General features: G+C 46.1%; 6 non-coding genes across 6 annotated transcripts; all 6 read right to left on the bottom strand.

Annotated features, from left to right (window-relative positions):
* Positions 1-622: 622 nt before the first annotated feature.
* On the bottom strand, positions 623-813 carry LOC130307100 (U2 spliceosomal RNA). The gene has a single exon (XR_008856314.1). It is a non-coding gene; the product is annotated as a U2 spliceosomal RNA (small nuclear RNA).
* A 2,084-nt stretch (positions 814-2,897) lies between these two features.
* Positions 2,898-3,088, bottom strand: LOC130307099 (U2 spliceosomal RNA). The gene has a single exon (XR_008856313.1). It is a non-coding gene; the product is annotated as a U2 spliceosomal RNA (small nuclear RNA).
* Positions 3,089-5,172: 2,084 nt separating this feature from the next.
* On the bottom strand, positions 5,173-5,363 carry LOC130307098 (U2 spliceosomal RNA). The gene has a single exon (XR_008856312.1). It is a non-coding gene; the product is annotated as a U2 spliceosomal RNA (small nuclear RNA).
* Positions 5,364-7,445: 2,082 nt separating this feature from the next.
* LOC130307097 (U2 spliceosomal RNA) lies at positions 7,446-7,636 on the bottom strand. Its single transcript, XR_008856311.1, has one exon. It is a non-coding gene; the product is annotated as a U2 spliceosomal RNA (small nuclear RNA).
* Positions 7,637-9,724: 2,088 nt separating this feature from the next.
* On the bottom strand, positions 9,725-9,915 carry LOC130307096 (U2 spliceosomal RNA). Its single transcript, XR_008856310.1, has one exon. It is a non-coding gene; the product is annotated as a U2 spliceosomal RNA (small nuclear RNA).
* Positions 9,916-11,999: 2,084 nt separating this feature from the next.
* Positions 12,000-12,190, bottom strand: LOC130307094 (U2 spliceosomal RNA). The gene has a single exon (XR_008856308.1). It is a non-coding gene; the product is annotated as a U2 spliceosomal RNA (small nuclear RNA).
* Positions 12,191-13,905: the final 1,715 nt, after the last annotated feature.

Here is a 13,905-nt window from a genome sequence, read left to right as displayed (position 1 = left end):
GATGCGGGACATAGACAGCCAGCTGATGACCAATCCATTAGTGCAATGGATGGCTGGAAGCATTTGTCTTTGCCTTTGCAATACCACAGAAGCAATGCATGGTCAATGTACAGCAATGACACACCTGTGTGAACAGCCAGGAGACCCCCCCCCCCCATGTTATGTTACATAGTTACATAGTTAGTACGGTCGAAAAAAGACATATGTCCATCAAGTTCAACCAGGGAATTAAGGGGTAGGGGTGTGGCGCGATATTGGGGAAGGGATGAGATTTTATATTTCTTCATAAGCATTAATCTTATTTTGTCAATTAGGAACATTCAGCACCCACCCGCTATCAAGGCAGCTGCCTATCATGTCATGCCCTACCTGCACAGGTGTGCTGGCTACTCAAATGATCCAATTAAGGAGGCCATTTAGTCAGCAGCAGCAGAAGTCCTGTGCCTGGACGCTCCAACAGGGGCAAGACACAAGCAGAAGCAGAAGCAGCAGAAGCAGCAGAAGCAGCACCACCTCTTGTTTTTTGGCTGCAGCAGCAGCAAGGCCCACAGGGCTGGCTAGCTGGCTAGCCAGCAAGCAGGTAGCAATGAAAGTAGGAATCTTTCTTTTTAACCCTGTAAGGGGGTGGTGCACTGTACCCGAAGATACTGCCATATCGGGTCAATGCATAGGGCGACGGAAGCAAGCTTCGAAATCGGCCCCCGTTCTCAAAAATCCATTTAATATATGGTCCCCAGATAGGGGACGTATCAGATATTAAACTGATAAGAACAGATACTACACTTGATCTTAGCCAAAAGGCCGAGAAGCGATAACCGTGAAAGGGGCGGGCCCAACAAGGTCCCCTTCATGGGCACTATCACTGCTTGCTGTCAGGGAGGCTGCCAGACAATTTTCCATGCACACTCTGGGCTGGGGGGCAGTCAACCACCAGTACACACAGCAGAACCTAAACCCATACCATTATTGCTAAGCAGCAAGACAGGGGCCCATTGCACTCCCACGGGGCCTTTTTAAATGCAATCCATAACCCGGATTTGCCAGGAACCCTTCTTACTCCTCCTACTTGCATGTGACACTGGGCTTAGGATCTGCATAGGAAACACACACACAAGCACACACCTACCTTTGTTGCCTGCAGATGCCTCCTTGGCTGTCCCCAAACGGTATCAAACCAACACCCACGGGAAGCTGTAAGCATAGAGGACATGCCTGCACCCCATTGGACTTACCTGTGTGGGTTAAATCCGGGTTATTTGACAACCTATGGCGGTGATGGTTCTGCTCAGGCAGAGCAGTGCTGATGCTCCTCATAAAGCTGTCGCTGCTGTGAAGGTTCTAGGTGACATCACAAATCCCTATGGTTACATACACAACAAAGCTGGGTTGTTGTTGTTTACACTCTGCAAGGCCTGTGGAAGTGAGTGACATCATAGCACTGTAGTTCTGAGGGTTCAAGATGGATGCAACAATCTCCTGTTGCTTCTATGAAGGCCGTAATAGACGACATCACCAAACAGCTCCATAGTCACATACACAGCAAAGGAGAGATGTTGTTTACACCTAGTGATGTCAGTGGTATTGAGTGACATCACAGCACAGTGCTAAGGCTCCTGGGCCTGGACACAGCAGCGGCTGCAATATCTCAACGGAGAATACGTTTATATCTATGTGTGTGTGTGCGCATATATATATATATATATATATATATATATATATATATATATTTCTCCGCCGAAATCACTTTTAAACCCATTTCCACCTTTTTTTCCCTTCTCTTCCTCTTACTTTTTTTTCACGTTTTTTTACGTTTTTCTCCTTTTCGCCTCTTTTCTGGGCGTATTATTCTTCTTTTTCTTCTTTTTTTTCGTCTAATGCATACCCCATCAGTGCAGCAATGCTTATTCAATACCGCCAGCAGATGGAGACACTGGGGGATAATTTTCTAAGGATTTATACTGATTTTTCCTGTCTGAATTTGTCGCACAGAAAGTTGCAGGCCAAATATGTGTGACATTTCTGCGACTTTAGCTTCTAGAGCATTTTTACAACATTATACATAGGTGCTGAATACATAAAAAGCGACTGTTCAGCGACAGACAAGTCGCATCGGCTGAAAGTAGGCCAGAATGTCAGTCCATGTTGGAGCAGGTTTAGATACAGTCTAAAGCATAGATCTCAAAGTCTGTGCACAGAATTTAGCAAGGGCCTCGCACCTTCTGATGCATCAGGTAGGTGCACAATAGCATAGCCTAACCCTCTGTACTTTGGTCTATATTGATGCGGGACATAGACAGCCAGCTGATGACCAATCCATTAGTGCAATGGATGGCTGGAAGCATTTGTCTTTGCCTTTGCAATACCACAGAAGCAATGCATGGTCAATGTACAGCAATGACACACCTGTGTGAACAGCCAGGAGACCCCCCCCCCCATGTTATGTTACATAGTTACATAGTTAGTACGGTCGAAAAAAGACATATGTCCATCAAGTTCAACCAGGGAATTAAGGGGTAGGGGTGTGGCGCGATATTGGGGAAGGGATGAGATTTTATATTTCTTCATAAGCATTAATCTTATTTTGTCAATTAGGAACATTCAGCACCCACCCGCTATCAAGGCAGCTGCCTATCATATCATGCCCTACCTGCACAGGTGTGCTGGCTACTCAAATGATCCAATTAAGGAGGCCATTTAGTCAGCAGCAGCAGAAGTCCTGTGCCTGGACGCTCCAACAGGGGCCAGACACAAGCAGAAGCAGAAGCAGCAGAAGCAGCAGCAGCACCACCTTTTGTTTTTTGGCTGCAGCAGCAGCAAGGCCCACAGGGCTGGCTAGCTGGCTAGCCAGCAAGCAGGTAGCAATGAAAGTAGGAATCTTTCTTTTTAACCCTGTAAGGGGGTGGTGCACTGTACCCGAAGATACTGCCATATCGGGTCAATGCATAGGGCGACGGAAGCAAGCTTCGAAATCGGCCCCCGTTCTCAAAAATCCATTTAATATATGGTCCCCAGATAGGGGACGTATCAGATATTAAACTGATAAGAACAGATACTACACTTGATCTTAGCCAAAAGGCCGAGAAGCGATAACCGTGAAAGGGGCGGGCCCAACAAGGTCCCCTTCATGGGCACTATCACTGCTTGCTGTCAGGGAGGCTGCCAGACAATTTTCCATGCACACTCTGGGCTGGGGGGCAGTCAACCACCAGTACACACAGCAGAACCTAAACCCATACCATTATTGCTAAGCAGCAAGACAGGGGCCCATTGCACTCCCACGGGGCCTTTTTAAATGCAATCCATAACCCGGATTTGCCAGGAACCCTTCTTACTCCTCCTACTTGCATGTGACACTGGGCTTAGGATCTGCATAGGAAACACACACACAAGCACACACCTACCTTTGTTGCCTGCAGATGCCTCCTTGGCTGTCCCCAAACGGTATCAAACCAACACCCACGGGAAGCTGTAAGCATAGAGGACATGCCTGCACCCCATTGGACTTACCTGTGTGGGTTAAATCCGGGTTATTTGACAACCTATGGCGGTGATGGTTCTGCTCAGGCAGAGCAGTGCTGATGCTCCTCATAAAGCTGTCGCTGCTGTGAAGGTTCTAGGTGACATCACAAATCCCTATGGTTACATACACAACAAAGCTGGGTTGTTGTTGTTTACACTCTGCAAGGCCTGTGGAAGTGAGTGACATCATAGCACTGTAGTTCTGAGGGTTCAAGATGGATGCAACAATCTCCTGTTGCTTCTATGAAGGCCGTAATAGACGACATCACCAAACAGCTCCATAGTCACATACACAGCAAAGGAGAGATGTTGTTTACACCTAGTGATGTCAGTGGTATTGAGTGACATCACAGCACAGTGCTAAGGCTCCTGGGCCTGGACACAGCAGCGGCTGCAATATCTCAACGGAGAATACGTTTATATCTATGTGTGTGTGTGCGCATATATATATATATATATATATATATATATATATATATATATTTCTCCGCCGAAATCACTTTTAAACCCATTTCCACCTTTTTTTCCCTTCTCTTCCTCTTACTTTTTTTTCACGTTTTTTTACGTTTTTCTCCTTTTCGCCTCTTTTCTGGGCGTATTATTCTTCTTTTTCTTCTTTTTTTTCGTCTAATGCATACCCCATCAGTGCAGCAATGCTTATTCAATACCGCCAGCAGATGGAGACACTGGGGGATAATTTTCTAAGGATTTATACTGATTTTTCCTGTCTGAATTTGTCGCACAGAAAGTTGCAGGCCAAATATGTGTGACATTTCTGCGACTTTAGCTTCTAGAGCATTTTTACAACATTATACATAGGTGCTGAATACATAAAAAGCGACTGTTCAGCGACAGACAAGTCGCATCGGCTGAAAGTAGGCCAGAATGTCAGTCCATGTTGGAGCAGGTTTAGATACAGTCTAAAGCATAGATCTCAAAGTCTGTGCACAGAATTTAGCAAGGGCCTCGCACCTTCTGATGCATCAGGTAGGTGCACAATAGCATAGCCTAACCCTCTGTACTTTGGTCTATATTGATGCGGGACATAGACAGCCAGCTGATGACCAATCCATTAGTGCAATGGATGGCTGGAAGCATTTGTCTTTGCCTTTGCAATACCACAGAAGCAATGCATGGTCAATGTACAGCAATGACACACCTGTGTGAACAGCCAGGAGACCCCCCCCCCCATGTTATGTTACATAGTTACATAGTTAGTACGGTCGAAAAAAGACATATGTCCATCAAGTTCAACCAGGGAATTAAGGGGTAGGGGTGTGGCGCGATATTGGGGAAGGGATGAGATTTTATATTTCTTCATAAGCATTAATCTTATTTTGTCAATTAGGAACATTCAGCACCCACCCGCTATCAAGGCAGCTGCCTATCATGTCATGCCCTACCTGCACAGGTGTGCTGGCTACTCAAATGATCCAATTAAGGAGGCCATTTAGTCAGCAGCAGCAGAAGTCCTGTGCCTGGACGCTCCAACAGGGGCCAGACACAAGCAGAAGCAGAAGCAGCAGAAGCAGCAGCAGCACCACCTTTTGTTTTTTGGCTGCAGCAGCAGCAAGGCCCACAGGGCTGGCTAGCTGGCTAGCCAGCAAGCAGGTAGCAATGAAAGTAGGAATCTTTCTTTTTAACCCTGTAAGGGGGTGGTGCACTGTACCCGAAGATACTGCCATATCGGGTCAATGCATAGGGCGACGGAAGCAAGCTTCGAAATCGGCCCCCGTTCTCAAAAATCCATTTAATATATGGTCCCCAGATAGGGGACGTATCAGATATTAAACTGATAAGAACAGATACTACACTTGATCTTAGCCAAAAGGCCGAGAAGCGATAACCGTGAAAGGGGCGGGCCCAACAAGGTCCCCTTCATGGGCACTATCACTGCTTGCTGTCAGGGAGGCTGCCAGACAATTTTCCATGCACACTCTGGGCTGGGGGGCAGTCAACCACCAGTACACACAGCAGAACCTAAACCCATACCATTATTGCTAAGCAGCAAGACAGGGGCCCATTGCACTCCCACGGGGCCTTTTTAAATGCAATCCATAACCCGGATTTGCCAGGAACCCTTCTTACTCCTCCTACTTGCATGTGACACTGGGCTTAGGATCTGCATAGGAAACACACACACAAGCACACACCTACCTTTGTTGCCTGCAGATGCCTCCTTGGCTGTCCCCAAACGGTATCAAACCAACACCCACGGGAAGCTGTAAGCATAGAGGACATGCCTGCACCCCATTGGACTTACCTGTGTGGGTTAAATCCGGGTTATTTGACAACCTATGGCGGTGATGGTTCTGCTCAGGCAGAGCAGTGCTGATGCTCCTCATAAAGCTGTCGCTGCTGTGAAGGTTCTAGGTGACATCACAAATCCCTATGGTTACATACACAACAAAGCTGGGTTGTTGTTGTTTACACTCTGCAAGGCCTGTGGAAGTGAGTGACATCATAGCACTGTAGTTCTGAGGGTTCAAGATGGATGCAACAATCTCCTGTTGCTTCTATGAAGGCCGTAATAGACGACATCACCAAACAGCTCCATAGTCACATACACAGCAAAGGAGAGATGTTGTTTACACCTAGTGATGTCAGTGGTATTGAGTGACATCACAGCACAGTGCTAAGGCTCCTGGGCCTGGACACAGCAGCGGCTGCAATATCTCAACGGAGAATACGTTTATATCTATGTGTGTGTGTGCGCATATATATATATATATATATATATATATATATATATATATTTCTCCGCCGAAATCACTTTTAAACCCATTTCCACCTTTTTTTCCCTTCTCTTCCTCTTACTTTTTTTTCACGTTTTTTTACGTTTTTCTCCTTTTCGCCTCTTTTCTGGGCGTATTATTCTTCTTTTTCTTCTTTTTTTTCGTCTAATGCATACCCCATCAGTGCAGCAATGCTTATTCAATACCGCCAGCAGATGGAGACACTGGGGGATAATTTTCTAAGGATTTATACTGATTTTTCCTGTCTGAATTTGTCGCACAGAAAGTTGCAGGCCAAATATGTGTGACATTTCTGCGACTTTAGCTTCTAGAGCATTTTTACAACATTATACATAGGTGCTGAATACATAAAAAGCGACTGTTCAGCGACAGACAAGTCGCATCGGCTGAAAGTAGGCCAGAATGTCAGTCCATGTTGGAGCAGGTTTAGATACAGTCTAAAGCATAGATCTCAAAGTCTGTGCACAGAATTTAGCAAGGGCCTCGCACCTTCTGATGCATCAGGTAGGTGCACAATAGCATAGCCTAACCCTCTGTACTTTGGTCTATATTGATGCGGGACATAGACAGCCAGCTGATGACCAATCCATTAGTGCAATGGATGGCTGGAAGCATTTGTCTTTGCCTTTGCAATACCACAGAAGCAATGCATGGTCAATGTACAGCAATGACACACCTGTGTGAACAGCCAGGAGACCCCCCCCCCCATGTTATGTTACATAGTTACATAGTTAGTACGGTCGAAAAAAGACATATGTCCATCAAGTTCAACCAGGGAATTAAGGGGTAGGGGTGTGGCGCGATATTGGGGAAGGGATGAGATTTTATATTTCTTCATAAGCATTAATCTTATTTTGTCAATTAGGAACATTCAGCACCCACCCGCTATCAAGGCAGCTGCCTATCATGTCATGCCCTACCTGCACAGGTGTGCTGGCTACTCAAATGATCCAATTAAGGAGGCCATTTAGTCAGCAGCAGCAGAAGTCCTGTGCCTGGACGCTCCAACAGGGGCCAGACACAAGCAGAAGCAGAAGCAGCAGAAGCAGCAGCAGCACCACCTTTTGTTTTTTGGCTGCAGCAGCAGCAAGGCCCACAGGGCTGGCTAGCTGGCTAGCCAGCAAGCAGGTAGCAATGAAAGTAGGAATCTTTCTTTTTAACCCTGTAAGGGGGTGGTGCACTGTACCCGAAGATACTGCCATATCGGGTCAATGCATAGGGCGACGGAAGCAAGCTTCGAAATCGGCCCCCGTTCTCAAAAATCCATTTAATATATGGTCCCCAGATAGGGGACGTATCAGATATTAAACTGATAAGAACAGATACTACACTTGATCTTAGCCAAAAGGCCGAGAAGCGATAACCGTGAAAGGGGCGGGCCCAACAAGGTCCCCTTCATGGGCACTATCACTGCTTGCTGTCAGGAAGGCTGCCAGACAATTTTCCATGCACACTCTGGGCTGGGGGGCAGTCAACCACCAGTACACACAGCAGAACCTAAACCCATACCATTATTGCTAAGCAGCAAGACAGGGGCCCATTGCACTCCCACGGGGCCTTTTTAAATGCAATCCATAACCCGGATTTGCCAGGAACCCTTCTTACTCCTCCTACTTGCATGTGACACTGGGCTTAGGATCTGCATAGGAAACACACACACAAGCACACACCTACCTTTGTTGCCTGCAGATGCCTCCTTGGCTGTCCCCAAACGGTATCAAACCAACACCCACGGGAAGCTGTAAGCATAGAGGACATGCCTGCACCCCATTGGACTTACCTGTGTGGGTTAAATCCGGGTTATTTGACAACCTATGGCGGTGATGGTTCTGCTCAGGCAGAGCAGTGCTGATGCTCCTCATAAAGCTGTCGCTGCTGTGAAGGTTCTAGGTGACATCACAAATCCCTATGGTTACATACACAACAAAGCTGGGTTGTTGTTGTTTACACTCTGCAAGGCCTGTGGAAGTGAGTGACATCATAGCACTGTAGTTCTGAGGGTTCAAGATGGATGCAACAATCTCCTGTTGCTTCTATGAAGGCCGTAATAGACGACATCACCAAACAGCTCCATAGTCACATACACAGCAAAGGAGAGATGTTGTTTACACCTAGTGATGTCAGTGGTATTGAGTGACATCACAGCACAGTGCTAAGGCTCCTGGGCCTGGACACAGCAGCGGCTGCAATATCTCAACGGAGAATACGTTTATATCTATGTGTGTGTGTGCGCATATATATATATATATATATATATATATATATATATATATATATATTTCTCCGCCGAAATCACTTTTAAACCCATTTCCACCTTTTTTTCCCTTCTCTTCCTCTTACTTTTTTTTCACGTTTTTTTACGTTTTTCTCCTTTTCGCCTCTTTTCTGGGCGTATTATTCTTCTTTTTCTTCTTTTTTTTCGTCTAATGCATACCCCATCAGTGCAGCAATGCTTATTCAATACCGCCAGCAGATGGAGACACTGGGGGATAATTTTCTAAGGATTTATACTGATTTTTCCTGTCTGAATTTGTCGCACAGAAAGTTGCAGGCCAAATATGTGTGACATTTCTGCGACTTTAGCTTCTAGAGCATTTTTACAACATTATACATAGGTGCTGAATACATAAAAAGCGACTGTTCAGCGACAGACAAGTCGCATCGGCTGAAAGTAGGCCAGAATGTCAGTCCATGTTGGAGCAGGTTTAGATACAGTCTAAAGCATAGATCTCAAAGTCTGTGCACAGAATTTAGCAAGGGCCTCGCACCTTCTGATGCATCAGGTAGGTGCACAATAGCATAGCCTAACCCTCTGTACTTTGGTCTATATTGATGCGGGACATAGACAGCCAGCTGATGACCAATCCATTAGTGCAATGGATGGCTGGAAGCATTTGTCTTTGCCTTTGCAATACCACAGAAGCAATGCATGGTCAATGTACAGCAATGACACACCTGTGTGAACAGCCAGGAGACCCCCCCCCCCATGTTATGTTACATAGTTACATAGTTAGTACGGTCGAAAAAAGACATATGTCCATCAAGTTCAACCAGGGAATTAAGGGGTAGGGGTGTGGCGCGATATTGGGGAAGGGATGAGATTTTATATTTCTTCATAAGCATTAATCTTATTTTGTCAATTAGGAACATTCAGCACCCACCCGCTATCAAGGCAGCTGCCTATCATGTCATGCCCTACCTGCACAGGTGTGCTGGCTACTCAAATGATCCAATTAAGGAGGCCATTTAGTCAGCAGCAGCAGAAGTCCTGTGCCTGGACGCTCCAACAGGGGCCAGACACAAGCAGAAGCAGAAGCAGCAGAAGCAGCAGCAGCACCACCTTTTGTTTTTTGGCTGCAGCAGCAGCAAGGCCCACAGGGCTGGCTAGCTGGCTAGCCAGCAAGCAGGTAGCAATGAAAGTAGGAATCTTTCTTTTTAACCCTGTAAGGGGGTGGTGCACTGTACCCGAAGATACTGCCATATCGGGTCAATGCATAGGGCGACGGAAGCAAGCTTCGAAATCGGCCCCCGTTCTCAAAAATCCATTTAATATATGGTCCCCAGATAGGGGACGTATCAGATATTAAACTGATAAGAACAGATACTACACTTGATCTTAGCCAAAAGGCCGAGAAGCGATAACCGTGAAAGGGGCGGGCCCAACAAGGTCCCCTTCATGGGCACTATCACTGCTTGCTGTCAGGAAGGCTGCCAGACAATTTTCCATGCACACTCTGGGCTGGGGGGCAGTCAACCACCAGTACACACAGCAGAACCTAAACCCATACCATTATTGCTAAGCAGCAAGACAGGGGCCCATTGCACTCCCACGGGGCCTTTTTAAATGCAATCCATAACCCGGATTTGCCAGGAACCCTTCTTACTCCTCCTACTTGCATGTGACACTGGGCTTAGGATCTGCATAGGAAACACACACACAAGCACACACCTACCTTTGTTGCCTGCAGATGCCTCCTTGGCTGTCCCCAAACGGTATCAAACCAACACCCACGGGAAGCTGTAAGCATAGAGGACATGCCTGCACCCCATTGGACTTACCTGTGTGGGTTAAATCCGGGTTATTTGACAACCTATGGCGGTGATGGTTCTGCTCAGGCAGAGCAGTGCTGATGCTCCTCATAAAGCTGTCGCTGCTGTGAAGGTTCTAGGTGACATCACAAATCCCTATGGTTACATACACAACAAAGCTGGGTTGTTGTTGTTTACACTCTGCAAGGCCTGTGGAAGTGAGTGACATCATAGCACTGTAGTTCTGAGGGTTCAAGATGGATGCAACAATCTCCTGTTGCTTCTATGAAGGCCGTAATAGACGACATCACCAAACAGCTCCATAGTCACATACACAGCAAAGGAGAGATGTTGTTTACACCTAGTGATGTCAGTGGTATTGAGTGACATCACAGCACAGTGCTAAGGCTCCTGGGCCTGGACACAGCAGCGGCTGCAATATCTCAACGGAGAATACGTTTATATCTATGTGTGTGTGTGCGCATATATATATATATATATATATATATATATATATATATATATTTCTCCGCCGAAATCACTTTTAAACCCATTTCCACCTTTTTTTCCCTTCTCTTCCTCTTACTTTTTTTTCACGTTTTTTTACGTTTTTCTCCTTTTCGCCTCTTTTCTGGGCGTATTATTCTTCTTTTTCTTCTTTTTTTTCGTCTAATGCATACCCCATCAGTGCAGCAATGCTTATTCAATACCGCCAGCAGATGGAGACACTGGGGGATAATTTTCTAAGGATTTATACTGATTTTTCCTGTCTGAATTTGTCGCACAGAAAGTTGCAGGCCAAATATGTGTGACATTTCTGCGACTTTAGCTTCTAGAGCATTTTTACAACATTATACATAGGTGCTGAATACATAAAAAGCGACTGTTCAGCGACAGACAAGTCGCATCGGCTGAAAGTAGGCCAGAATGTCAGTCCATGTTGGAGCAGGTTTAGATACAGTCTAAAGCATAGATCTCAAAGTCTGTGCACAGAATTTAGCAAGGGCCTCGCACCTTCTGATGCATCAGGTAGGTGCACAATAGCATAGCCTAACCCTCTGTACTTTGGTCTATATTGATGCGGGACATAGACAGCCAGCTGATGACCAATCCATTAGTGCAATGGATGGCTGGAAGCATTTGTCTTTGCCTTTGCAATACCACAGAAGCAATGCATGGTCAATGTACAGCAATGACACACCTGTGTGAACAGCCAGGAGACCCCCCCCCCCATGTTATGTTACATAGTTACATAGTTAGTACGGTCGAAAAAAGACATATGTCCATCAAGTTCAACCAGGGAATTAAGGGGTAGGGGTGTGGCGCGATATTGGGGAAGGGATGAGATTTTATATTTCTTCATAAGCATTAATCTTATTTTGTCAATTAGGAACATTCAGCACCCACCCGCTATCAAGGCAGCTGCCTATCATGTCATGCCCTACCTGCACAGGTGTGCTGGCTACTCAAATGATCCAATTAAGGAGGCCATTTAGTCAGCAGCAGCAGAAGTCCTGTGCCTGGACGCTCCAACAGGGGCCAGACACAAGCAGAAGCAGAAGCAGCAGAAGCAGCAGCAGCACCACCTTTTGTTTTTTGGCTGCAGCAGCAGCAAGGCCCACAGGGCTGGCTAGCTGGCTAGCCAGCAAGCAGGTAGCAATGAAAGTAGGAATCTTTCTTTTTAACCCTGTAAGGGGGTGGTGCACTGTACCCGAAGATACTGCCATATCGGGTCAATGCATAGGGCGACGGAAGCAAGCTTCGAAATCGGCCCCCGTTCTCAAAAATCCATTTAATATATGGTCCCCAGATAGGGGACGTATCAGATATTAAACTGATAAGAACAGATACTACACTTGATCTTAGCCAAAAGGCCGAGAAGCGATAACCGTGAAAGGGGCGGGCCCAACAAGGTCCCCTTCATGGGCACTATCACTGCTTGCTGTCAGGGAGGCTGCCAGACAATTTTCCATGCACACTCTGGGCTGGGGGGCAGTCAACCACCAGTACACACAGCAGAACCTAAACCCATACCATTATTGCTAAGCAGCAAGACAGGGGCCCATTGCACTCCCACGGGGCCTTTTTAAATGCAATCCATAACCCGGATTTGCCAGGAACCCTTCTTACTCCTCCTACTTGCATGTGACACTGGGCTTAGGATCTGCATAGGAAACACACACACAAGCACACACCTACCTTTGTTGCCTGCAGATGCCTCCTTGGCTGTCCCCAAACGGTATCAAACCAACACCCACGGGAAGCTGTAAGCATAGAGGACATGCCTGCACCCCATTGGACTTACCTGTGTGGGTTAAATCCGGGTTATTTGACAACCTATGGCGGTGATGGTTCTGCTCAGGCAGAGCAGTGCTGATGCTCCTCATAAAGCTGTCGCTGCTGTGAAGGTTCTAGGTGACATCACAAATCCCTATGGTTACATACACAACAAAGCTGGGTTGTTGTTGTTTACACTCTGCAAGGCCTGTGGAAGTGAGTGACATCATAGCACTGTAGTTCTGAGGGTTCTAGATGGGTGCAACAATCTCCTGTTGCTTCTATGAAGGCCGTAATAGACGACATCACCAAACAGCTCCATAGTCACATACACAGCAAAGGAGAGATGTTGTTTACACCTAGTGATGTCAGTGGTATTGAGTGACATCACAGCACAGTGCTAAGGCTCCTGGGCCTGGACACAGCAGCGGCTGCAATATCTCAACGGAGAATACGTTTATATCTATGTGTGTGTGTGCGCATATATATATATATATATATATGTATATATATATATATATATATATATTTCTCCGCCGAAATCACTTTTAAACCCATTTCCACCTTTTTTTCCCTTCTCTTCCTCTTACTTTTTTTTCACGTTTTTTTACGTTTTTCTCCTTTTCGCCTCTTTTCTGGGCGTATTATTCTTCTTTTTCTTCTTTTTTTTCGTCTAATGCATACCCCATCAGTGCAGCAATGCTTATTCAATACCGCCAGCAGATGGAGACACTGGGGGATAATTTTCTAAGGATTTATACTGATTTTTCCTGTCTGAATTTGTCGCACAGAAAGTTGCAGGCCAAATATGTGTGACATTTCTGCGACTTTAGCTTCTAGAGCATTTTTACAACATTATACATAGGTGCTGAATACATAAAAAGCGACTGTTCAGCGACAGACAAGTCGCATCGGCTGAAAGTAGGCCAGAATGTCAGTCCATGTTGGAGCAGGTTTAGATACAGTCTAAAGCATAGATCTCAAAGTCTGTGCACAGAATTTAGCAAGGGCCTCGCACCTTCTGATGCATCAGGTAGGTGCACAATAGCATAGCCTAACCCTCTGTACTTTGGTCTATATTGATGCGGGACATAGACAGCCAGCTGATGACCAATCCATTAGTGCAATGGATGGCTGGAAGCATTTGTCTTTGCCTTTGCAATACCACAGAAGCAATGCATGGTCAATGTACAGCAATGACACACCTGTGTGAACAGCCAGGAGACCCCCCCCCCCATGTTATGTTACATAGTTACATAGTTAGTACGGTCGAAAAAAGACATATGTCCATCAAGTTCAACCAGGGAATTAAGGGGTAGGGGTG

Source organism: Hyla sarda, unplaced genomic scaffold (assembly GCF_029499605.1).
Source record: "Hyla sarda isolate aHylSar1 unplaced genomic scaffold, aHylSar1.hap1 scaffold_142, whole genome shotgun sequence".
NCBI classification, from domain to species: Eukaryota; Metazoa; Chordata; class Amphibia; order Anura; family Hylidae; genus Hyla; species Hyla sarda.
Note: the sequence above shows the minus strand (reverse complement) of the source record. Positions and strands in the feature narration are given on the sequence as shown.